Source organism: Aulostomus chinensis, chromosome 4 (assembly GCF_037954235.1).
Source record: "Aulostomus chinensis isolate RoL2024-O1b breed Wild chromosome 4, RoL_Achi_v1.0, whole genome shotgun sequence".
NCBI lineage: Eukaryota > Metazoa > Chordata > Actinopteri > Syngnathiformes > Aulostomidae > Aulostomus > Aulostomus chinensis.
Genome location: NC_141323.1, coordinates 5869004 through 5895337, shown reverse-complemented (window position 1 = coordinate 5895337; position 26334 = coordinate 5869004). Strand labels below are relative to the sequence as shown.

The 26334-nt window shown below is 45.1% G+C and overlaps 1 long non-coding RNA gene and 1 pseudogene across 1 annotated transcript; both read left to right on the top strand.

The window, feature by feature from the left end:
* The first annotated feature begins 7661 nt into the window (after window positions 1-7661).
* Window positions 7662-10993, top strand: LOC147262418 (progesterone-induced-blocking factor 1 pseudogene; annotated as a pseudogene).
* Window positions 10994-16925: 5932 nt separating this feature from the next.
* Window positions 16926-24205, top strand: LOC147262417 (uncharacterized). The gene is made up of 3 exons (XR_015112550.1): window positions 16926-17257; window positions 22713-22806; window positions 23850-24205. It is a non-coding gene; the product is annotated as an uncharacterized LOC147262417 (long non-coding RNA).
* Window positions 24206-26334: the final 2129 nt, after the last annotated feature.

Below are 26334 nucleotides of genomic sequence, written 5' to 3'. Positions count from 1 at the left end.
CTGCATGGCCTTTCCATGCATGAATTGTGAGTAAACACACTGCCTCAAATGGCAAAAGACGGCATAAAGACACACTAATTATTCATACAGTGCCTGTCAAATATGGAGAAAACGTCTGTGAGACCCTGAGACAGGAAGCTTGAGCGAAGTAGAAGTCTGCAGGGCTGCCCTCCCAGAGCTGAGAGCTGCTGTAGTGCGCACCGGGTTTGGCTCTACTGAGGAAGACTGCAGTGGAGCAGGTGATTTATTCCACCTGTCAGCGCAGCAGATGCTCCAGTAGGATGCCCCTGTGTTTCTCAGCTCCAGCAGATGCCTCCTCTCATATATGCTAACTCACAGACTAAAGCCAGAAGTCTCAGAGACAGTTTGATCCACTCCAATCAATGTCTGCTCTAATGCGCTTCATCTAGTTTTGCATGTCTGATTAACTTAATTTACAAGGTTTGCACATGTTCAAACATATAAATGTCTGGATCCATGACAGAAATATTAAAAGCTATTGGCGCTCTGTAATTCTTTAATGTGATTTCTAAAACTGATGATGAGAATTTTTTCAGTGCAGCTCTTCCCCTGAGCTCCAGCGCTGGAGAATGTCAGGGTAGAAAAAAAAGAAAAGAAAAAAAAAAAAAAAGCTGATAAAATATTTAGAGATGGAATATGGGATCAGGAATATTGGAATCGGGTGCAGATACTGACATCATTCACAGAATGATGGTGCTGATCCACTTATTGATCCGGGTTCTGTTCTAACACGTGCACCGAACAGCACCAGTCCAAACAGTTCTAATACAGTTCAGTTAAATGTATTTGTGTATATGTTGGGCACAGGAGTGTGTTTGATGCATACTAATGTGCCCTCATCAGGGCCCAAACAGATGAGATGATAATCACCTCTGATTAAATGAACGAATGGCGGTGTGGATGATCTAATCAATACGAGCGGCATTCGTTTAGCTGCAGCTGGGTCTTAACACATAAAAGCTGAGGAGGTGCAGAGGAGACGCACACTCGCCGGCTTCACAAGCTTCCACCCATGAAAACGTACACTTAGATGAAAAGTCGACCACCTTTGTAGTACAATTACCTCACTGAGCCTCTAATCCTGTGCTAACTATCACTGGAATACACACACACACACACACACACACACACACACTAATACAGCCGCACATGCACAGATAGAATCAATATTTCATCAGCAGTCTGTATGCTATGAAATATTTTGTGCTGTATTTAAAGAACTTCCTTTAAGAACTTTCACATATTTTAGGAAAAGTCATGATCTGAAAGGCTTGTAGTTTTTATTTAAACCGCGTTATTTGTTTTATAAAAACCCAGCCCGGCCCCTCAGTCATTCCGACAGAACCGTCCATCTCAGAAGTAAGAACCGTCCAGCCCGGGAACAGGAAAGGCCAGCAGGCTAGCAACACACAGACAGGACTAAAACCCCCTGGTTTATCGTTCACATCACAGCATGCAAGGGTCCACGTGTCTCGTCCGTCATCATGGGGGAGAGAAAAGTCCCAACCGATAGCCGCTGCTTTTGTAAGGGAAATAAATGCCGAAGTCTGAGTTTAAGTTGAGGCTGCAGGACAATGACACGCTTTCTTGAAGGATCAGAGAGTTTTCTGGTCACAGGGTTATGCAGCACAGCCGTGTTTGTAATAAATGACCCTGCCAGGGTTGCTCTGTCATACGTGTCCCTGTTTCTCCTCCCCCGCCATTTACAGAACAAACCACATTCCTCTTGGGTTGAATTCCAGGCCAGGATAGGAGGAACAAACCCAGCGAGGGAACGCAACGGATCCGCGAGGCTGAGATGACGGACAGGATCATCGCGGAAAACCATCCATCTCGTGCAACCGATCAATAGATGCAATAACAGCGATAACACCTCCTCAACTTTGAGTCGCAGGTTTCCCCAAGCGAACAGCCGCCTCTGAGCAGCGTTCTGGAGCGCCTGCCATTCCTCTACACGGGAATATCCTCACTCTGAGGAGATGAATTATGGAGATGCAGGCGTATAGAATTTCCACCTCAGTGTTGACACGTTTGTGGTTAAAAAAAAAAATAGTAAAAGATGATTGACAGCTAACTTTGATCTACTGACGGATGAAAACCCGGAGACTTGAGGTGAGTCAACAAACACGGCAAGCTTATTATGTACACACATTTATTCAGCCCTGCAGTTTAGCTCCAAGGGTTGTTACAGCAGCAGCCCGTAAAACATTCATGCTGTAGCTCTGAATCTGTAAGACAAGATTCCTCTAAATTACCATTTTATCACTACATTTAATACATGAGGAATGTTTCTGTACAAATGGAATCAGCAATCAATACATGAGGCTAGGCTGCCTCTCGGAGCTCTTACAAGCATTCAAGGGAAGGTCATCATTCTATGCAGAAGTCTCACCATGGAATCCAATAGCGAAGTAAAAAAATAAGACGTCCTTCTTATTGTAGGCTCGCATGCATCAATGGAGCCCTTTAGCAGACAGCAGGCTTCTCCAAGAACAAGCAGAAACCCTGGGAGCAGACATGAATCTGAACAAGCCTGTGGAAAATCACCTCTGCTGATGCTAATAAGAACAATTAAATCACAGTTCCTGATTAACAAAGCAATCACGGCTTTGGGATTAAAGTTGCCATGTGTGGTTTTCAACCTCCACAGGCACTGACGCATTAATGACTGTGCTGCGCCAACGTGTCCATCTAGATGCAGTGCCCCCTACTGGGCATGCTGGTTCAAACACCTAAGCATCGTGATTCATCAGGCAGCCACGCTTGAATCTGACCTTTGCTCTGGATGAAATAACGATGCGTAAAACCGAGTGGCTCAGGGGTTCATAAGTTGTGGGTGTAAAGGACTTGTGAAGGAAGGATGTGAGAGCTGGTCTTTGTGTCCCGCCCCCTCAGGCAGAGCGACAGGGAGGAGTCCAAGGTTTCGCCCCAAAGTTGAGCATTTGTCAACTCCAACATTGCAGAAAAGACGCTCAGTGGCTCGTAGTAGCATGTGCACCTGTGACAAAGACCTTGACCTTTGACCGCTAGCATCTTCTAGATATTGGAGATATTTCTTTATGAAAAAGGGGCAGACCCCAAACCATAAACGAAGTATATATGTCTCATATATTTATGATACTTTTTGTGAAGATTGTTTTTTTTTGTTTTGTTTTGGGTTTTTTTTTAAATCCAAATACATTTTCAAACAATCCTCAAAATTCCAACCTTTTAAAACAAAACACGATTCGTCCAGATCGGGGGAAATTCCCTCGCTCGCATGAAACTGATTCTGAATCCAGTCCTCCTCTCTACCGCCCCACTCACTGAGGGACTGCTATCACAACCCGTCTCACTTCTGCCTCCTTACTCTGTCATATTAGGACCAAAGCTCCCTGCCTTAATTTATTCCCTTCACACTCCGCAGGTGGATGAGTCACACCACAATGACCTTTTCACAGGATAATGGTCAATGAGAGGCAGGGCTTGTGCAGCGCCGCTCACTGTCATCAGTCCATGGTCAGAGCAGTTTGAAAGGTGCCTGCCTGCAAATAAATAGCTGAGAGAGGGAAACATGTCATGCTCTTCTTCCCGAGGCCGGATTATAAATGTATGTGTGACTTGACTTGAAGGCTGCCATTATTAAATAAACCAGCCATGGAGAATATGTCCTTTATGTGGTCCTTGTTTAGTGCCACATCACCCCTGGGAAATATCTTATCCACTCTATTTCCCTTTCTCTACTCAATGGTCTTTTAGATGCAAGTCTTTCGTGTTTTTATTTTTCCTCAAAACCCTTCGTGCTCGAACGGTGTCACCTTGAGAGTAGATTTGCTGCGTTCCCCTTCGAAACCCTTCACACACACATGCTCTGATTGCGGTGCTGCAGGTTCAGTTCTTCTTACAAGCACCCAAAGGAGCTAAAAAAAATAAAGGAGGGAAAAAAGTTTCCATTGCTTTTGTCTGAGAGGGTTCTTAAACTTTTGTACCTCCCCAGACTCCAGATACCAAGTTCCCTCCCGGTTCAGCGTGTCCAGGTTATCTTCTGTGAGTCCGGGTTGACCGGCTAACCAGCAACCTCTACCCTCCCGCTGGTGTGGGAGAGGTGGAGCGCTTCTCTGAGGAGGAGGCAACCATAATCCCTTCCAAATATGAGGAACAGAAATCCCTAATAGAGATTAAGACAGTTGCTGCAGTCAAAGCAGGAGGGAGAACTGAGAACTGTCATGAAGGCATCTGGCTGTAATCACCTTTGATTGACAGGTTTATAAATCAGGAATTTGTATAAAGAGATGCAGTGTGACAATAATGTTCCTGCTACCTGGCAAATGTCTCTTTAGCCCCTTTCAGACAGAGAAAGCGCCAAATTTGCGGCCCGGTAGAGGCGGGAGTTTGTGTGAAATGGAGGCGTAATATCCCTCTTTCCAAAAAAGCCGCCATGTGTGAGTGTGAACATGTGACGTGATGTGCAGCACGAAGTTGCGCGTGAACAGTGACGTACAACATGTACGTCACGTACGTCACGAGAGAAGAGTCAGCCCCCCACAGTCTGGCACACCTCGTAGTGTCCCAGTCCAACCTCCCTCTGCCGCCGCCGCCGCTGCCGCCGTTGTGGTCATTGGAAACCTGTCATTGGATATCAAGCCTTTTGACTGCTGCTGCATGAAAACCTTGATTTCAAGTTGGTTCATACTCATTATCTAGGATAACATGCAGTTGCCATGGTAATCTGGGCATCGTCGTCATCGTTGCCTTCTTCCGCTTATCCTGTCGGTCCGGGTTGTGGGGGCAGCAGCCTCAGCACGGAAGCCCAGGCTGTCCTCTTCCCAGCCACGCCCACCAGCTCTTCTGGGGGAATCCCCAGGCGATCTCGTTCGTTCGGTCGTTGCCCGGAGCTCATGGCCAAAAGTGAGGGTTGGAACGTAGATTGACTGGTAAATCGAGAGCCTTTTGGCTAAGCTCCCTCTGCACCACAGCGGTAATCTGGGCATTGTTTTCTAAATCAGTGCTGCTGCTTGAGTTGAAGTTGGTGTCTGTTGGGTGATTGACAGCCCATGACAGCAGGCCAAATCATGGGCAGATTAACTCTTACAGCTGATTAAAGTAGACATTAGGAGGCTCTTTGAGGCCAAACAAATCCACCAGGCTACTGAAATGTTTACTTTTATTATGTCAGCACCAGTACAAAAACACTTTAAATCCTAAAAATTCAAGATGAAAAAAATCCTCAATATACTTATGTAACTGATGGAAACGCACGCAGTTACCACAATGAAGAGTAACCTCAACAATAATGCTTCAAAAGCCACACTGTACTGGAAAATGAAACGAATCGCATTATCCACTGCAAATATTAATAAGATATTTTACTCAGTTTCTAAACAAACGGAGCTGATCAAATTACTTTGGATGACTCAGCGCATTGACTCAAATTGTTTTGCAACCCTGATGATAAAAGTAACCAACTGCAGTCGACACACAATGAACACACACAAATGAAAGGTAAGTGGGCATGTAGGGAATGCAGCCATGAAGAAACAACACAAGCTGAATCAATAATCAAAATATCGATAGACTTGCCTGGGCGGGTGATTAACTGGTGTTTTTCTCTCCTTCCCAGCGCTCATTGATGTGTCTGCTGCTGATTTCAGAGGATTTAGCTACAAAAGGCTGACAGCTATCTCAAGAGTCTCCAGTCAGGCCTCTTCCTAAATGTTAGTTCAGCTCTCTCTCTCTCTCTCGCTCTCTCTCTCTCTCTGGCGCAGGCAGGGAGAGAGCTTTATGTCTGCGGCGTCCATCTTTCCTCACATGCAGGAAGGACTGAGAATGAGTGGTCATGCCTCGCTTACACAACTTTATTCAGAGCAAAGACATTCTGACATGAGGAGATAATAAATTACTCAGTGTGTGTACTAAATTTCACGAGGCCTCATTATGATCATTATTTATTGCGGGTGCTATTAATAGCTGCAGCGGTGCTCATATTTAAGCACGGCTGGAGAACCATGCTGACAGTACAGCCTGAATAATTAAGAAGTATTCAATTCATTCTAGCCGCTTTATTAAAGCCGCTGTCATAACGCCCTCAATCTCTGCCCCCTTGCTGATCGCTAACATCCTAGCTTCCTGATTGCTACCATCCAAGCTTCCTGATTGCTACCATCCAAGTTGCCTGAACGCTAATGCTAAAACTGCCTGATCGCTAATGCTAAAGCTGCCTGATCCAACAGCTAACTGCTGTTGGTGCGTGGCGATGATGTCACCAACAGGCAAACCGAATCGAGTAACGTTTAACGTCTTTCTCTTTAAAAGTACTAAAAAACACCTTTGATATAAGTTCTGCTGTGCTTAAATGGAGTGTGTTATTTCCTAGTATCGATACAGTCGATCTGATTACATTTTAAAACGACTTAAATTGATGTAAGTCGTCTGGAAGGCCAACTTGCCGAGCACAGATCAATGTAGTTGGATCATAGGAATATAAATAGTTACATCGATACAGTAGGTGAATCAATACACCCTTAACAAACACACACACACACACACACACACACACATATATATATATATATATATATATATATATATATATATATATATATATATATATAAATAAAACCAATAAAGGAGGAATGGACTTGGGAGACATTGGTTCAATGTTTTTTTGCGACATAATGAAATTATTATTGGTGCACATAAAAGTTCAGCACTTTAAATTTATATATATATATATATATATATATATATATATATATAAAACATTAAAACCACCTGCCTCATGCTGTTTAGCTTGTTACATAAAACCAGCTGTTGTGTATGGCGTCATGTAGCTGTCAAAGTCATGAGAGCGCAAATACAAAATAAAGGAGCACAGGATCAGGAATTGAGGGCATAAAAACACAACATTGAGAGGTCAAAATAATCTTGTGGCCATTAAAGTTTTGTCTCCAGCGTGTAAATCGTGACAGAGAGCAGCTGTGGGACGGTGCCGCTGCTCGCTCTCTCTTCTAACTCACACGCTCGCTCGCTTCGGGACGTTTTTTCGCTCTCGATATTTTTACCTACCAGAAACACGTCACGGGGGTAAGGCTCGACAAGACGATTGCCGATCGAAGTACGTCAGCGGAATACACCTGTTAACGGTCAGCTGTTTAAATCAATTTTCTTGTGTGACTCCATACGGTCCTGAGATAGTTGCTGTGTTCAGACTGTTTGCTACCAACTGTTGATCTAAATAGGACTTCACAATAACACTTAAAATAAGAATCAAATCATGGAGCTGGGTAGTTTTGGCGCCGCTGACCATTAACAGGGGGACTTCGGCGAACTTCTTCTTCTACTCCTTCTTCTTCTATGTGGTTTAATGGCATGTTCGGAGCATGACCGCCACCTACGAAAAATTGATTTAAGCAGCTGACCATTAACAAGCGTATTCCGCCCCACAACCGATTTCTGTCACGATTTACACGCTCCAGACAAAACTTTAATGGCCACAAGATTATTTTTGACCTCTCAATGTTATGTTTTTTATGCCCTTAATTCCTGATCCTGTGCTCCTTTAGTTTGTATTTGCGCTCTCATGACTTTGACAGCTACATGACGCCATAGTTGTGGACACCACAGGACCTCTGAAAGAGTCCTTTGGTATCTGAGACCAAGATGTTTCCAGCTGATCCCTGTTTTCAAGCATTCGTGAGCTCTTCTGAGGGACTGAACGAGGCGAGCTATCGTCGGCTCTCACCAGTGAATCATGGGTACTGTAAAACCGTGTCATCCTGACGTCAGAGTCTAGACTTTGATGTGTCAGAATGACTCATCACTGATCGCACGCTGCCATCTCATCACCTCAATAAACTCCTCGACTACCATCTCAGAATGCACATTTTTAATGTAAATGAGATTCGGAGAGGCTCCACATTAACCGTCATTGACTGGATTAATTGGCAAGGACATCGGACACAAGTTGCAGCTCATCCTTTGCTGCTCACACTGAAAGAAATCCACAAACTAAACTTGGGACCATTTTGTCAGACAAAATCACAGCAGAATCTAAAATGCCTCGTAAGAAGCTGCAGCTGACGCCCAGAGCAGATTCTGACTCCAGCTCCCTGGACCTGGACCTCAGCTCTGAGACCACCAGTTCATCTGAGGAGCAGCCACGCAGCTCCCAGATGGTCACCTGCCAGCCATTCAAAGGGACAAAGCCTCCCAACAAAATCCAGATGAACAACGAGCTGATGCTAAACAACCTGATGGCCTGCTACCGCAGAAAAGAGCAGGAGCTGGAGGAGACGCTGAAGCAGAAGAGCGCTCGTGCTGAGAGTCTGGAGAGTCAGCTGAGACTTGCTCAGGAGCAAATCAGGAAGCAGCAGGCTCTGCATGAGCAGGAGACGAAGGCCTTCACAGTGAGGGAACAGCAGCTGAAGGAGACCAACAGGAAGCTGCGCAAGGATGCAGGGGAGCTTCATAGCTCTCTGCAGGACCTGGACATCTCCCAGGAAAAGTACCAGGAGCTTTGCAACAGACCCAAGGAATTAATATTCACGCAGGAATTTGTTGCAATGCGTTTCTATGAGTTGGTGACTCCTCTGCGGGCTCAGCTGGCAGAGCTCCATGTGAAGAAAGGCAGTTTGAAAGAGGACCTGGAAACACACCGAACCCAGATGAAGGGGCTGATGCAGAGCTACGAGGAGGAGCGGCAGCTGCGTGCAGAGCTGGAACTCAGGAACCAGAGGCTGATATTACAGCTGGCTGACACAAAACAGCAAGTACAAGAGGGGGACTACCGCCAAGAAAACTACCCTCGTCTGAAACGTCAGCGTGACGAAATGGATCAGGAACTGAGGGAGTTGAAGAGGCAGTTCGAGATGGTCTCATTGTCTCTCACTGCACTGACCAGGGAGCGAGACGCCTTCAGAAACGAGGGGGCGGCACTGCAGCAGACAGTGACGCTGCTGCAGAAGGACAAAGACTACTTGAACAGAAAGCTCATTGACCTTGATGTTCGCTACAAACATGACCTAGAACTTCTGGAGAGGCTGAAAGATCAACTAGAGGACTCTATGAAGGCCAGGGAGAATGTCTATGAAAAATATGTCGCATCCAGAGATCACGATCGGATGGAGTATGAGAACAAGCTGAGAGACGAGCTGCAGAACATCAGGATGAAAAACAGCCAGGAGATTGAAAACCTGCAGAGAACCTCCCGGGAGATATACGAGAGGGAGAGCAGGAACCTGCGTGAGGCCAGGGACAATGCAGTCTTAGAGAGGGACAGAGCACGTGAAGCTGAGACACACGCTCAGTCCAGATACAACCAGCTGCTGGAACAGTTTCATCAGCTCCAGCTGAATACTGAAAGCCGGGTAGCCGAGTTCTCCAACCAGGCCAAGGTGCACTCCTTCGAGGCCGAGCGTGCTCAGATGATCAAGGATGAGACGGCCATGGCTCTGGTCCAGTGCCAGGTGGAGTGCGACAAACAGAAAAGGAAGCTGGAGCTCCTGACCCAGGAGTTTTACGGGCTCCAGATGTCATCAGAGAAGCGGCAGGCGGAGCTGCAAGCTCAGAATTCCGAGCTGGTGTCTCGCCTGGAGAAATATGAAAAGCTTGAGGAAGAGCTGGACCAAGCTGTTGTGAAGGCTGCTGCAGTGCATGAAGAGGAAACACAGAGGGCTCTGTTTGGTCATAGCGCTGGAGCCAGTGTTCCTACGATGGCCAAACGAAGATTGAAACAGAGTGTTCATCTGGCCCGTAAGGTGCTGCAGCTCGAGCAGGAGAACACGTCCCTGAAGACTGAGCTGAAAGAACACAAGCTACGGATGGGACAGGTATCTGAAGAGTTGCAGACCGCCAACCAGCTTTTACAGCAGACCAAGCAGCCCCATAGCTACCTGGTGGAGAGCGTGAGGAAGAGAGACCGGCAAATTAACTCTCTGAAGGGACGCATCAGCTCGCTTGACGCTGAGGTCGGTTCTCTGAGGAAGGAACGGACTGCTCTGCAACAGGAAAAGAAAATTATGGCTGCCGATCTGGAGAAACTCCTCAAGCAGGGGGAGCAATTAAAGGTGATGAAGCAGACGCTGATCACTATGCAGTCCAGACAGGGACACCCACCAAACCAGAGGAAAACTCCTCAGAAAACTGCTACCAGGGTCTGTGGAACCAGGAAGCAGTAGTCCAAAGGAAAGGACTGATCCAGGAGGAGCCAGACACGTTGGACAGCTTCGCGTTTATCAACCCGGGCAGGAAGCTGAGTCACGAAGGTGCTCAACTTGTCGAGAGGGGCAGAGCCGTCCATGAACACCGAGAAATAACCTCATCGATCACGATCTTCAAACTGTTCCTATAAAATGTGCCAGGATGTCGCTGTATAAATGATTAAAGTGGTTCATTCAAGAAAGGAGAGTTTATCTGTTTGTTTATGTCGTTTAAGAGTGGAAGATGCACATTCACACAAGCACTTTGGTTCATTATGTAAAATTATGTAGCAGGTTCAGCCATGCAAGCAGCTAATTTTCATCTGCAGTTCCTGCCAGGTTGATGGCTCTTTTTAAACAAAGTACACATAAGCACAAATCAAAACAAGAAGGAGCAAATTAAATCGCATGACCAGACAAAAACACAAGCGCAATAAAGTACAAGCACGGCAGCGGCCCGGACACGACTACGACCAGGAGTCGAGCTGGCTGTCACAGACGGGTAACGCAGGAGGAAAAAAACCTCCAGAACCCTTTTTAGAGTACTTGAATGGCAAAGTACACTTTTTTGGTGGAGTATCACTTGAACATGGGGAGTACAACAGTAGTACCACTCAGGCTGTGAGATCCACTTCCTGAATGTTTCAAAATAAACTGAATCCTTGTTACATTTACAGCCAACTTGAAACTCCCAAGACTCGTGATTGGTGCACCCTGGTGTGGCCTGGAGTCGATGGCCTCACCAGCTGGCTGTTGGGTAACGGCAACGTTTCCAAGGAAGACAAAGAAGACGTCTGGCTTATGAAAACTGATGAAAACATCTGGCCAAATGCACAAGACAGGCTGGATGGACAGGAGTACAGAAATCCATCACTTGTCTTGGTTTAGGAGCATTGAAGAAGACATACGGGAGTGTTAGTGACACAGAGGCATCTGAACTGATGATTCTGCACGTTTCTATCAAGATGTCAGTGAGAAGGGGGCATGATCACACACCGTCGTGAATGTGATGAGGTGATTTCTGCATCATGTGAACCGCAGCTCAAAGATGAACTAAGAAATGTGTTGTCACTGGCCTCACGTGTGGTATCTCAGGAAGGACATGAGAAAATGTATCCAAACACAGTACAAACATCCACCGGCTCTCAAGGTCATCGTAAACGTACACATCGTGGTGGGACAAAGCTGTGATATGGTACTTCTACTGTTTGCTTTTACACAGTTCTGTCATTGTATATACAGTATATATATATATATATTCCTGAAGAACTGCCCACAGACCTGGTTCTGTCAGTTTGAATGAAAAAAGAAGCTATTTCCCTCTGACACTGGTGTTGTCTCCATGATATGATACATCGGGTATTAATCAAAACTCATATCTTGCATATTCAGGTGCAGGGTTATCTCTGCTTTCCTGGTCTTGTTCATGTAAACCTTCATGTTGCTGTACTTTGCTTCACGCTCTTTTGTCTCTCATGCCTCTCTAAAGTGCACCTTTCTTTGTCAGTCTTGTGTGTGGTTGTACCCAAAGGCAAATCATTCACCTTAACCCCCCATTCGGTATTTCATCCACAGTGCGAGCTTGGCTGCTCTGACCCTCAGGCCATCCAGCTTTTACAGCAGACCAAGCAACACCATAGCTACCTGGTGGAGGGTGTGAGGAAGAGGGACAGGCACATTAACTCTCTGAAGGGACGCATCAGCTCGCTTGACGCTGAGGTCCGTTCTCCGAGGAAGGAACTGCTCTGCAACAGGTGAAGAACATGATTGCTGCTGATCTGGAGAGACTCCTGTCGTGTGTGGAGCAGTTAAAGGTGATGAAGCAGACACTGATCAGGATGTGGTTCGAATAGGGAAACCCACCAAACCAGCTGAAAAATGCAACCAGAGTCCGTAGCACAAAGACACCTGTAGGGGCCTTTAATGTAAGCAACCTGGGAGGCTCTGTAAGCCTTTAAATGTCGCCGGCAAGGAAGCTGAAACAACGAAGCATTCATGTGGGCTGGGTTTCTCACCTATATGGTGTGTTTAATGTCTTAAAACAAGAATCAGAATCATTCAAACCTTTATGTGTTGTGGTAATTAGATTTTTCTATTTTTGATTTTTTATACATGTATTTGCACTTAAATCCCGTTTTCTATGTTTAGTTTTGCTTTTCTTTCTATTTTGTGTGTGGTTTGCTTTCTTGACTCCTGTCCTGGTAATGTGCGGGGGCGGTAGGACTAGGATACTCTTGAGTGTTCCTGACTGTAAATGTTCTCGGGTTTAATTTAAGAAAATAATAATAGAAGTGAGGTGTTCACCATATCAGGAGAGGCAGAGTTGTCATTGAACCCTGTAAAATAAAGCCATTGCTCATGATGTATTTATTTTCATTGTACATTTGCTTCAAAATGTTCAACATTCATAATGTCAGTGGATAAATAAAATGGCTAAGTTAAGAAAGAAGACTATAAATAGTTGTTTATGTCATCTAAGAGGGAAAATGCACATTTGCACAAGCACTTTGGTCCATTATGTAAATTTATGAAGCAGATTAAACCATGCAAGCAGCTAATTTTCATCTGCAGTTCCTGCCAGGTTGATGGCTCATTTTAAACGAAGTAAACATAAGCACAAATAAAAACAAGTAGGAGCAAATAAAATCCCACGGACAGACAAAAATAAGCACACTTTGACCACAGGGTCCTTTAGGTGATATGTAGTGCCTCTTCTTCACCTTTTAAAACTAACTGGGTTGTCTAACAAGTTGATTTATGGCGAAAACCTCTGAACTATTGATTTGAGACCGTGGACACGAGAAGCAGTCAACCGTTAGCATGCTGTACGTTAGCTCTGGGTTGAAGCAACAGGCTGTTACCATCTCAGCAGCTTGTTCAGAACGTTACCGCATCACCTCTGTCCTAAAGAGGGACGTCCCTTCCTTCAGCCGCTGCACCTCACACAACAACAGGAGAGGCAGGTGGTGATGGAGACACCGCGGGAGGAGAAACCCCCACCATCTCAGTGGGAGGCTTCATAAACAGGGTGGTCACTGGCAGAGCACCAAAGGTAGAAGGAGTCGGTGAAGCCAGAGTAGCTAAGATCGTGGTATGGTTCTGTCTGGACTTTGGCCGTTTTCAGATTATATACATAGTTATTGACTTGGTCTTTTTACTTATTTTTTTTACTTTTTATTTGGTTATTTCAGTAAACAAACTGACACCAGCCAAACAGGGATGGTAAACAGACATATAAAAAACAAAGAAACACCAACAACAACAAAGAATCAGAAAACAAAGAATGGGGGCTTCTCCATCAGGAATGTGAAACATCATGACCCTGCAATCCTCTCCACTGCACCGATTTCTTTGACTTTGTTATTCACTGGTTCAGGCTAGGGGACTCGGTTTTATACCAATTCTTTTTTTTCTAGTTATTTTACAGGCCAAGAGCAGTATTTTACACAGATACTGGTCTTTCTCAATAATCATATTACCTTTCAAGACACAGAAAAACAGAGCTGAAATCTTATATTTCCAAATTTTTCCAGAGTGAGACAAACACCCCAGAACGTTCTTATTTTCTGGCGTGACAAAAATATGGGGGTGGTCAGCATTTAAATGTCCACGCTGCCTCCTGCACTGATTGAGATAGTTTGCTGTCCGTATGTGGTGTCGTTAAAAAAACAGATCCAATTTTTCCAGGCAAATATTCTTCACTTCCTTGAGCTTGTGGGTGAATCTGTGCACTCTAACTCACCCTAAACGCAAGCCCTCCTGTGATATTTTTCTATTTCAAAGTAGTTTTGTCTCCCATTTTGTTTCCATGCATCCTGTGCTGTTCCCATTTTGTTTCTGGAGACTTTGATAGAATCTTGTTTTTTGTTTTTTTTAATTCTTCTTACTGTAGGCTTCAAGCAGTATTTCTCTTTGCATAGTAATGTGAGATAGATGGACAAATTAGTTCTTTAATGTCTCCCTACATATTATAGTCCTTGACCGTCTTGTTCCATATATCCAAAGTTTGATCATAATTTCATCATTATTTTGTTGGCCCTTTTTATATATTATGTCCCTTTGTCAAAATTGTGTTTTTCGGACCATTGAGGGATGGATTGGAAGAGGTATAACAACCTGGGTAACACATTCATTTCTATCACCTCAATTCGTGTCTCAAAATCCATGTTAAATGTTGACCACCACCCCGCACCCTTTTTAATTTTACTGATCTGCCAGTAATTTATTTTAAATGTTTTTTTGAGATTTTTGGCCAATATCACACTCAACTGTCTTAGTATTCCATTTGATCCCATATTTTTCTCTAATTTCTTGGTCCAGGGAATAATTGAATTTAGAATTTGTGTATTTTAATTTCTAACCTGAGAATTTACCAAATTCCTAATATTGATGTGAGTTTAGGAAAAGTTCTGTCGGGGTCCTGGAGACCCACTATTACATCATCAGCCAAGAGTCCAATGAGATGATCTTATTCTCCTATATTGATTCCCTTTATGTTGCTACTATGTCTAACAGGGCTCACGATACAAAATGCTCACGATACGAAATTAAGATGAAAGAAAATCAAAAATCAGAAAAGCAAAAATCAAACATTCTTTATTTTCTTCCGTTATATGCAGACATACAAGTTATTGCTGTGTCAGTACAAAATAAAATGCCCTTTTTTGGAACAAAAAACCAACCCAAATATTTGCATTTTTTCCCTAATTTAGATACAATGCCAATTCACAAGCCTAGACTCTGTGTTATGTCTTTGCTCGCTGACTTGCAGCTGGAAGTGGTGGTGCAGCGAATGGCTTCTGCAGCGTTGTTTGGTCTTTAGGAGCAGTTTTTTAGGCAGTGGGAGTAGCTTCTCTTTGTGATGGCGTTACCAGTGACACATCATGCTTCGCATTGTTTATTTTTTTCGTTACATTGATTTTTATTTTGTGCGTCTTTGAATTTTATCTCATCGTTTTTTTATTTCGCGAAATTTCGTGATGCAAAATTTGGTAACGCCCCTAATGTCTAATCATTGGTGCCAGCGGTTCCAAAAAGATAGGAAATCAGGGAGAGCGAAGACAGCACCTCTGTTGAGTCCAGCGCTGTAAATATAACATCCCGTCCATTTTTATCCTCGCGCTTGGATCTTGGTAGAGGCCCTGTATACGTTGTGTTGACTGTTCTTGCAATCCTAGTTTTGCCAGCACCTGATACAGGAACCTCCAAACCACACAGTTAAAGGCCCTCTCCGCGACGCGGCCCACAGGCACCGCCCTCAGGCCCGTCCTTGGATCTGGTCTATCATGCCCAAGACCCGGCTGATGTTATCCTGAGTCTGTCTACCTGTTACAAAACCTGTCTGGTCTTCATCTTGTGTGTCACACGTAACATTTTCATATCTTTAAGAAATCACCAACACCTGCTAGGGAAGCCGTCACTACCTGGAGTTTTGCTCGACTTTAATCTGATAATCGCGGCATCTTGTTCATTTTCAGTGACGATGGAGATTTAGTTTTCATTTTGTTGTTCTCCAATAGATGGCAAATCCAATGAATCGAGGAACTCCTTTATTTAATGCTTTTCTCTTGTTGGAGGCTGGGAATACACATTTTCATAAAAATCTTTAAAAACTTGTTCTATTGCTATTAACCTCCCTCTCATCATGGCCTTTATTGTGTCCCTTAGTATGGTGGAATCCGCTGGACTGTCCAGGTTGTCTTCGATGCAGCATTTGATCTCTTTCTTGAACTCCTCTCGACTGTCTGGTTATGCAGCATAAAGCTCTCTCTTGTCCATTTTCGCCTTTTCTATGAAACATCTCCCGTCTTTGTCACTGATTACCTTAATGACTTCAAAACCGACAGAGCTGGAAATTAATAAGGCGACTCCTCTCTTTGGCGCCATCTTAAATGAGTTAAAGAAGGCCTTCCTCATTTTCGCCATTGCTCTTCTTTTGATTGTGTTATTTAAACCATTTACATTTAAGGACGCCATTCTCCCCCTCTACCACTGTATCATTTATGAATACAGAAGCAAGTGAAAACACGAGTCGCCCTACTAACACTGCCAGAACTGTGGCATGGAACAAATCCAGCAAATAAGGTGAGTAAACTTCCAAACAGTGGAGGATTTTCCCATCCTCAAACATTTGGTTCCTGTTGGTGGAGTCAGGACAGCCCTCTTACAAGAAGAGGGGCCTGACTTAGTGATGATATCAGGATCTAAAGTGATGTTTTCAGATGCCGCTTAAGTTAGCTTCTGATTCTGGGCTTAAGGGGAAAGTTAAGGGGAAATTAACTTAATGTGCCGTGCGACTGTTTGTCCACTGGTTGTGTGTTTTTTGGGACACCTCTTTATGTGGATACATTCTGACATTTTAGGTGACCCCCTCTATTTGTGAAACTTGTATTTTATTTGTGAAAATGCTGAGGAGGACATTTCACTGTTTTCGTTTTGTACCTAGACCTCACTAGACGAGATCCAAATTGAAAACCACTGCACGTAGACTTCTCAAATCTGGACTGGGTTGATCTACAGACCCTGAAGGTTCATAAAAACATAGCGGCACATAAGTTTAGCTCTGGATTTGGGGTGTTGGAACAGTTTTTTTATGTTTGCTCATGTGTCTTCCTTTGAGGTCTGATTACAGGTTTGGGCTGTGTGACGTCCCAGTCCTGCAGAGAACTTACCGCAGAAATGGTTACAAGTCTCGGTGTCAACAGTGTTCTGAATATTTTGGAGAAAAAATCTTTGTGAGCAGTCTGTTTAGAATTGTGTTTCTTTGGCTTTCCTCTTTGAAAAATTCTATCACTTTGTCATGACCCTTGTCTCGTGTTCCTGTTTTACTTTGTAGTTGGTGTCCTGTCTTCCTGTGCTCCCTCTCGTGATGACCTCACGTGTCTCACCTGTGTTCATTGCACCACCTGTGTCTCATTTCTCCCTTCGTATTTAACTTCTGTGTTTCCCGTTGTCCCTCATCAGATCAGTGTGTTTGTGCTTGGTTTCGTCATCGTCACGCTACCACGTCACGCTACCAGCTCACGCTACCAGCTCACGCTACCAGCTCTTCAATGTTCCTAGTAAGTTTAGTTTTCAGTCTTGTTTTTTTCACTCGGTTTTGTTGAACTTGCACCCATCCAGGACTACGGCCTGTTGACCATTTTGTTCGATACTTTGCTTTCTTCCGTTGAACTTTGTATGCCTTGTGGTGTTGATAATTACATAACTTTTGTTTACTCTTCGTCACCCGCCGCCCGTGTTTGGGTCCTGTTTCCCCACCTACAAACCCTGACATACTTGGACAAACACCTTTTTTTACAGGGATTTCTTTACTTTGTACTGTGAGAAGTCATACAAAAGGCACAGTCTGTCAAAAATTCTGCAGTTTTCTTAAGTTTTTATGGTCTCAGCTCTGCTCTCCAAACTAATGAAATCCCTTTGTTAGGCTATGCCAATGCCATCTTGGATCGTAGGATTCATAATGGAGAAATTAAAAAGAGGTCAGAGACGTGGCTGTCCAGATTTATGGACAGTCAGGATGGTGAGAGAACAGTCAGCTTTTGAACATCTTCATCGAAAAATTAGGTGGCATAGCCCCATGTGGGAAACGTAAGCAGCTAAAATATTCAAGGAAACCTTCCAAAAAAAAGAAGTGGCTCTACATGGTATGGCACGGTGACAGGAAGTTAACCAGAACAAGAGTTTTGTGGAGGCTGAAGGAAAAGACACAGGATCTGAGACCAAGGACAGGATTTAGGAGGAGGAGAAGGAGGAGACGTAAGCTGGACTGGACCGACGCCTCAGGAGAGCCATCAGCATCATCAGGGACTCCTCGCACCTCAGCCACCACCTGAACTTTTACCCTCATGAAGGCGTTTCAGGGCAATAAAGACAAAAACAAACTGGCTGAGGAGCAGCTTCTACCCAACAGCTGTCGTTGCCCTGAACGCCACAACAACACTTGAACAGCTGTCTTTAGCCTCTGCAATATTTCAGGGGAAATATTCACAGTGCAATAGCACCATTTATCTATTGTTTTTTTATAGTCTTGTTTTGTCATGTAAACATACCTGCCCCCCCCCCCCCTTAAACTCTACAGTCTTTAATTTGCCTTTGGCACTGTCTTTGAGAGCTGCTATTTTCAAATATCGTGTACAATAACCAAAGAACTCTGAAGCCAGTGGAGACAGCATTGAGACGAGCGTTGTGTCCTGATGATAGCTTATTTTGTATGTGAACTACCTGGAGGAACCATCTGCCCAGTGAAACCACAACTGGTTTCATCCTGGGATTCCGAAGTATTGAGGACATTGCGGCCATATCCCCATGCCGCTGTCCTTCATGTACCAGAGATACCAGAACAATAGACTGGACATAAGGACCAGGTGAAGTGGAGGTTATCCTTTGGCCAAGGAATTCCATCCTGCCCTCCAGTTGACAGCAACCCTAACAAGGACTGAATGGGCTGCAAGTCAGCCAGCTAAAAGAAAGCCATACAGAGATGTGAAGACAGGCTGGACGGCTCTCCTGAGTCTCCAAGTCCAACAAATTAAAATGCATATTGGAGGGGTTAGAGGGGCACATTTTTTGTTGCGCAATTTCCTTTCTTCAGAGGAAAACCCAAATGATACCGAGGGTGATTTACCCGTTAATGTGGAAGCCCAGGGAAAAACTCATCGCAGTTGTCATGAAGGAATAGCAGACCCTGACGCAAACCTGAGCGCCACACACTCAGAGGACAACTGGGCCCATGCTGGTCCACACAAAACAACTAGCATCTGTGGGTGAAGAGAAAATTCTCGCAGGACATCTTAAAGATGTTTAGTCTGTCCCAGCCTTGCAAAAGATACCAAGCAAAGAACTCCTGCCAGTCGTTTAGACAGTGATGCTTTCATGTTCAAAAATTCAGGAGGAGCAGGAGCTGGAAAAAACCAAGCTCCAAGTTGAAAGGCAGTCGCAATGTCTCCCTTTGTCGTTCAGTTATTCAGAATCACAGTTGCGTTTGTTTGTGAGGAGGAGTGGTCCCAGGGTAAATCAGTGGGGAGCAGCTGTAACTGCCCACGGCTTATTGGCTTCTGCCAAGAACACCATCCTCTTTGCGTGGACTTCACCGGACCTCGACAAAACTGTGGGGCTTTGCAAAGTTGTTTATATACCAGCACATTTTGACTCTTTATTAGTCAAATCCGTGAATTTTACAGTTGCAAGGCAGCACGTTGGTGCAGTGGTCAGCACTGTGACCTCACAGCAAGAAGGTTGTGGGTTTGAGTCCCGGCCGGAGCATGGGGTCTTTCTAGTGCATCATGGGTACTGTAAAACCATGTCATCCTGACGTCAGAGTCTAGACTTTGATGTGTCAGAGTGACTCATCACTGATCGCACGCAAACGCTGGACAGCTTCGCGTTTATCAACCCGGGCAGGAAGCTGAGTCACGAAGGTGCTCAACTTGTCGAGAGGGGCAGAGCCGTCCATGAACACCGAGAAATAACCTCATCGATCACGATCTTCAAACTGTTCCTATAAAATGTGCCAGGATGTCGCTGTATAAATGATGAAAGTGGTTCATTCAAGAAAGGAGAGTTTATCTGTTTGTTTATGTCGTTTAAGAGTGGAAGATGCACATTCACACAAGCACTTTGGTTCATTATGTAAAATTATGTAGCAGGTTCAGCCATGCAAGCAGCTAATTTTCATCTGCAGTTCCTGCCAGGTTGATGGCTCTTTTTAAACAAAGTACACATAAGCACAAATCAAAACAAGAAGGAGCAAATTAAATCGCATGACCAGACAAAAACACAAGCGCAATAAAGTACAAGCACGGCAGCGGCCCGGACACGACTACGACCAGGAGTCGAGCTGGCTGTCACAGACGGGTAACGCAGGAGGAAAAAAACCTCCAGAACCCTTTTTTGAGTACTTGAATGGCAAAGTACACTTTTTTGGTGGAGTATCACTTGAACATGGGGAGTACGACAGTAGTACCACTCAGGCTGTGAGATCCACTTCCTGAATGTTTCAAAATAAACTGAATCCTTGTTACATTTACAGCCAACTTGAAACTCCCAAGACTCGTGATTGGTGCACCCTGGTGTGGCCTGGAGTCGATGGCCTCACCAGCTGGCTGTTGGGTAACAGCAACGTTTCCAAGGAAGACAAAGAAGACGTCTGGCTTATGAAAACTGATGAAAACATCTGGCCAAATGCACAAGACAGGCTGGATGGACAGGAGTACAGAAATCCATCACTTGTCTTGGTTTAGGAGCATTGAAGAAGACATACGGGAGTGTTAGTGACACAGAGGCATCTGAACTGATGATTCTGCACGTTTCTATCAAGATGTCAGTGAGAAGGGGGCATGATCACACACCGTCGTGAATGTGATGAGGTGATTTCTGCATCATGTGAACCGCAGCTCAAAGATGAACTAAGAAATGTGTTGTCACTGTGGCCTCACGTGTGGTATCTCAGGAAGGACATGAGAAAATGTATCCAAACACAGTACAAACATCCACCGGCTCTCAAGGTCATCGTAAACGTACACATCGTGGTGGGACAAAGCTGTGATATGGTACTTCTACTGTTTGCTTTTACACAGTTCTGTCATTGTATATACAGTGTATATATATATATATATATATATATATATATATTCCTGAAGAACTGCCCACAGACCTGGTTCTGTCAGTTTGAATGAAAAAAGAAGCTCTTTCCCTCTGACACTGGTGTTGTCTCCATGATATGATACATCGGGTATTAATCAAAACTCATATCTTGCATATTCAGGTGCAGGTTTATCTCTGCTTTCCTGGTCTTGTTCATGTAAACCTTCATGTTGCTGTACTTTGCTTCACGCTCATTCGTCTCATATTTATGCCTCTCTAACGTGCACCTTTCCTTGCCAGTCTCGTGCACCAGGTACCCAAAGGCAAGTCATTCACCTTAACCCCTCCCTCATTAGATATTCCATCCACAGTGTGTGCTTGGCTGCTCTGACCCTCAGGCATTGCTTCTTCTGCATGATTTATTGTCCTCCCCTGGTGCTCTCAATGCTCTGGTCCTCATTTCACCACGCACTCCCCTCCCCTCCAGCACTCCCGACAAGAAGAATGAGTAAACTTCCACTGCTGTGACAGCTTTGTGCAATCTGCATGGAAGGTAGAGGAGCCTACTATTACCTTCACTCCTCTGAACACCTCCTAGGAAGCTGAGTGTTTGTTTTGTAATTATCTTGTCATCTAAACTCTGTTTTCTTTGAGACATTTAAAGCAGAGACAAGTGAATGTTTTCAATAAAGTCACAGAACACTGGTGAGATTTGAAAATTAGAGTTTCAAACTGTATGAGTGGCAGATGAAATAGCCTAATGTGCCCAGAGAAGGAAGACAAATCAATTAGTGGAGCAGCAAAAGTTTGCCAGAATGTTTTAATCACTGACAGCATAATTAGGAAAGCTTCTGCAGTTGTAAGGGAATCAATTACAGAAACGAATCTGATGGTACAAGCTTGGACAAGGTGTTAAATGTTACAGTTTCTCAGTCTGTTCATCCTCCTTCAGTCCCTTTACTCGCCTTTTTTAGTCCCTCCCACCTGAGACGCAAGCAGAGGAGGGGTCACGGCAACAGGCTTCGACTTGGTGAGATGTCACTTAAATCTCATGCTGCTTTTTGTCCATGGTGTTTTTAAAAAGCCCAAAACATTGAGAAAGAAAGAAGAGTATGAGCTTGGTGGCACTTCTGTCAAACCTGGTCCAGTTCTAGTCCAGGACCTCGTGAGGGATTCAGTGGTGTTTCTGTGGACGGGATCATCGCTGCCACGCTGCTATTGACTGTCCAATTTTGGGAAAACAAATAGGCGACATGGAAAATAATAATTTGTCCGTTGGTTCATCACAGCTGATCAGAGCTGGTAGGAGTCGTAGAGTCAGTGACACAGGGAGAACGTTCCAAGATCCAGGTTCCTGGGTGCACATGGACCTGATAGTTGCTGAGCTGGTCTGGGTCCTTCTATTTAAGAGAATCTGGCCTCCATCACCCTCGGGACTTCAGGGGTTAATTGATGTCGTACGTTTCATTCCTCCTCGCTTCATAAAAAATATAAAAAATAAAACCCAAGTCTACAACACTTACCTTTCTGCACTGCCGTGAGCTGCTTTCTACTGCGAAATATTATTTTATTCATGTAGCCTTCATTGTGTCTTTGTCCTTTCTCTCTCTTTATTTATCCTTTGTCATTCACTTGTGTCATTCACTACGACAGTTATTGTGCGCACAAACTCAGTGTTTTCTGTGTCGGCATCGACTCCTTTAAACCCATCAGACGTCCTCGTCTGGGCTCTTCCAACCGGTGGAGAGCTGATGGAGTCTGTCGCCCTGTTACCTGCCACAGCTGCCACTGATCAGATTAATTATGGTCCTGTGCTGGTCAGCAGGCGCAGTTGTAGGACCCCAGCCCACCTGGATGGAACAGGGCTGTAATTTATGCTAGTGTGTGTGTGTGTGTGTGTGTGTGTGTGTGTGTGTGTGTGTGTTAAAACAGCAGCTGTGACAGGTGAGAAACGAGGCTGGAGCTGATGAGGACTCACTGACAGATAAGGAAGCTGGAATAACGGCAGAAGTTTTGGGAGAGGAAGGTGAGGAGGTTCATAACAAAACTTGCATATAAATGCAGCAAAACCTGTTGCTGACATGCTGTGACATCATGAAAGATGTGTTTAGGTTGGTTGCACTTGGCAAAGTGACGGTGAGAAAAACTTGACCGCATTAAAAATGCTAATTTGTTCTAACTTTGTTAAACTAATTAGGGAGACTTAAAGGCAAGAGAATAAAAGTTTGTTTGGAGCCTGGACTCACAAGGATCAATGGAGGGCTGATCTGATGGAGAGCTACGCTGCTCCACCGTCTCAGGCTACAACCACGAGGTCCCCCCAAGTTTAAGTGTAGAGCGTGGGACAGGGAAAGCTGACCAGAGGGGCAGCAGATGGGCCTGGTCCATCCTGAGACACTCATCCAATCAGCAGGCCGACAGCGGAGGGAGGCCAGGCGGGGCAGCACGGTCCCTGTTTTGGATCAGCTGCAGTCGAGACCGGGTCAACGGACTGATCCCTGTATGCAGAACGACGGTGTTGCGTCTTTTTCTAGCTTTGTGAAGGACAAGAACCATCAAAACAAACCAGGCGGGGCCGATTCACGAGCTGTTCCATTTTAGCCCTCACCTTAGTCTCACAGGCAGGTGTTAAAGCCTGATGGCTCTGTGTGGCTCCTGCCCCTAACACCTCCTCACATGAGAGCCTTTGCCAGCCTGGATGATTGACAGTTTAAAGAGGTATTGCTTGGTAATTTGTCAGCAATTAGAGCTTTTGGGGTTTTGTGAACGGTATTGATGCGAGACAGCCTGGAGAGGCTCTGGTGTCACGCATAGTTACGTGTTGTTCCGATCGATGATGACTTGTTGAACCCATTGACCAACATCTTAAGATTAATGCTGTGTCCAAGAATCACCTACTTAATTTGTTCTCTTCTCAGCTGTCTGCCATTTTTCAGTTAGTCAGCTAGTGCAGTGCATGATGGGTAGTGACTTTGCCTGACCAGTGGACCACTTTTCCGGCAGCATTGTGGGAGACACCAGGAGAACACACAAACACAGCGCTACAAGTTAACCGTTTATGGTCTGCAGGACGGTTCAAGCAGTGTGAAAGTCAGCAGTCACGGGCTCCGACACAGCCTTGTGCTAGCACAGTGCTGCTAATACTGGGAAACCAGCACAGACAGCGGCTGCTCCTCTCTGCGCTCCGTCCTGCGTTCTCCTGCTCTCTGGCTTCTCGATGTCTGCATCTTCTCGTTTTCCTCGCTGTCCTCCGTGACGCCTGCGCCCTGGAGGGCGACCAGCTTCTAAGTGCATCAGCCCACCCCTGTGAACCTGCGCTCTGTTGTCGTGGCAGCCGCACGTCTCTTAAAAATCTGCCCATATTCAGTCCAGCAGGTGCAGGTGTGTGGGGTTGATTGGTGAGGACAGAAGTTAAAATGTGCTCACACGGAACTTCAAAATAAAAGTACTCTAAAAAGAGTAAAAAGACTCTAATCTTACTAAAATAATTCAAAATAAAATTCTAAAATCGTCCACGTAAAACACATAAGATGGATGAAACTGGCCCACGTGTCAGGTTCAAACTGCCGGTGCTCTTGATGCAGCAGAGAGGTTTGGAGCTGGTCCCATGTCATCACTCACGGCTCGTCAGAGGACGGGTTATTGCAGAGGGCAAAGGTCATTGCATCCATGCACATGGATAACAGAGACTCCTCGTCCTCTGTGCACTCAGACAAAACAGCTCCCCAGTGAGAGACACAACTTCAGACTGCAGCTCGGTTCATTAACGAGCAGGCCAATCCTGAGAAAGTAAATGGTAGCACAGAGAGGAGACTCAGCCGCCAGAGATTAAACATGACACAGCAGAGCCAGCGAGAGGATAGCTGGCACCAGAAGTCTTCTTTTGGCATTGTGCTGCATTCAACAAAGCAGCCTGGCAGAATGCAGGCTTAATAACGTTTGGAAAAAGTGGGTGGTGGGTCATAAAGGATTTCAGTGCTCAGCACTTACTATAAATGTTCTCCCTTTGTCTTAGAGAGACTAATCTCCTCATGGCACTACTTGCTCCGTCTTGTGCCAGCATCCACCCCAGTCACTTTGATAACAGGACAGAGCTTTAGCCACAGGCTTAAACCAACATGTTCAGCTCACTGGCTCATGTCATTACAATATCCACATTCCCTTTCAAGTCATTTCAGCGTGTGGTGTACAGCTATGAAATAAACAAGGAAACGTGATATTAGGGATGACCGGGATTACTTCCACCTTCAGATGTGTTGCCTCTCTGCACACTCCTGCAGAAATGCATCCATTACAGTGAAAACACAGGGGATTGTGTGCACTGCTTCATGAACTCATTTATTTTGCTGGAGAACAATGTGGTCATGACTGAAAGATCATGGATACAGCAGCCAGATTGCGTTTCCCCAGGGCCGCCGATGTCTCCCTTTGGGGTGTAGTGGGAAGTTCACGCACCCCGGAGGGAGCGGAGCCGCTGCTCCTTTGCATCCCGAGGAGCTGCTCGAGGGGCCTCAGGATTCTCGTAAGGATGACACCTGGGCAGCTGGCCGATGTGGCCGGGGAAAGAGAAGTTCCTGTTTCCCTGCTGGAATTGTGAAAAATACCGCTTTTCTTTTCAAACTAAAAAAAGCATTATGTCTGCACACCAGGAGGCTCCCGCCTTCGGACTTCTTTAGCAGAAAGCTGGTACTTCAAGCACTGCTTTACGTCTTTCTTCATGCTCTCATTCAGACTCTACCTGACATTTGTTCCGTGGACGTTCCGGTGGGGGAGCGCAACGTCGCATTTATGCTGACTTCCAAGTCACAACAGTTTGATAAGCAGGCAAAGAAGAGGAACATGGCAGTAACGTTGCTTCCATCAGGCTCAGCTGGTCTTTAGAGCCGTCCTGAGGGGTCCGAGCTCTGCTTCTGTGTGATTGTACCTTTCTGCCCAGTGTGTAGACACACATACTGCATGCTGCTGTGTCAAAGGGTCAGATGAAGTATATTTACTCCCAAAACAACTGACTCATTAGTAGAAACAAAAATTAAAGTCTGTGTGGGTAAAGAATGTGGCAAAGTTAGCTCACGGGGACCAAGGGAGAGTGGAGTGGGTGTTTAATCTCTGCAGTTGTTCTGAAGACTTTAATTCTTTGTGCCAGAAAATGAGAGAACACAGAGACTCCAGATCCCACTTAAAAGCAGCAGAGATGGAAAAGATGGCGGTGGAATACAAAATCCCACGCAAGACGTACACGAGGCTGAATATGATAGGGTTCCACAGCTCGAGCATCACTTTACTGATATGCCAACTGATGTGGGATTGCGAGAGGTAAACAGAGTGAACGCTGGGCTCATTTCAGCAGCCGCCATTCAACCGATGAACAAGTAGTTGTCAATAACGCCAAAAACCAATGAAAAAAGATGTGTACGCCACAACCAGTCGCAGAAGTCTGTTGGTGGCGTGTTGGTGGGCAGCCGCTGCCAACACGGAGCCAGACATGATATTTTGTGAGCTGGACGGGACCGGCGCCGCTGGCACGCCTTCACAAATCTGACTTTGATGGGCACTT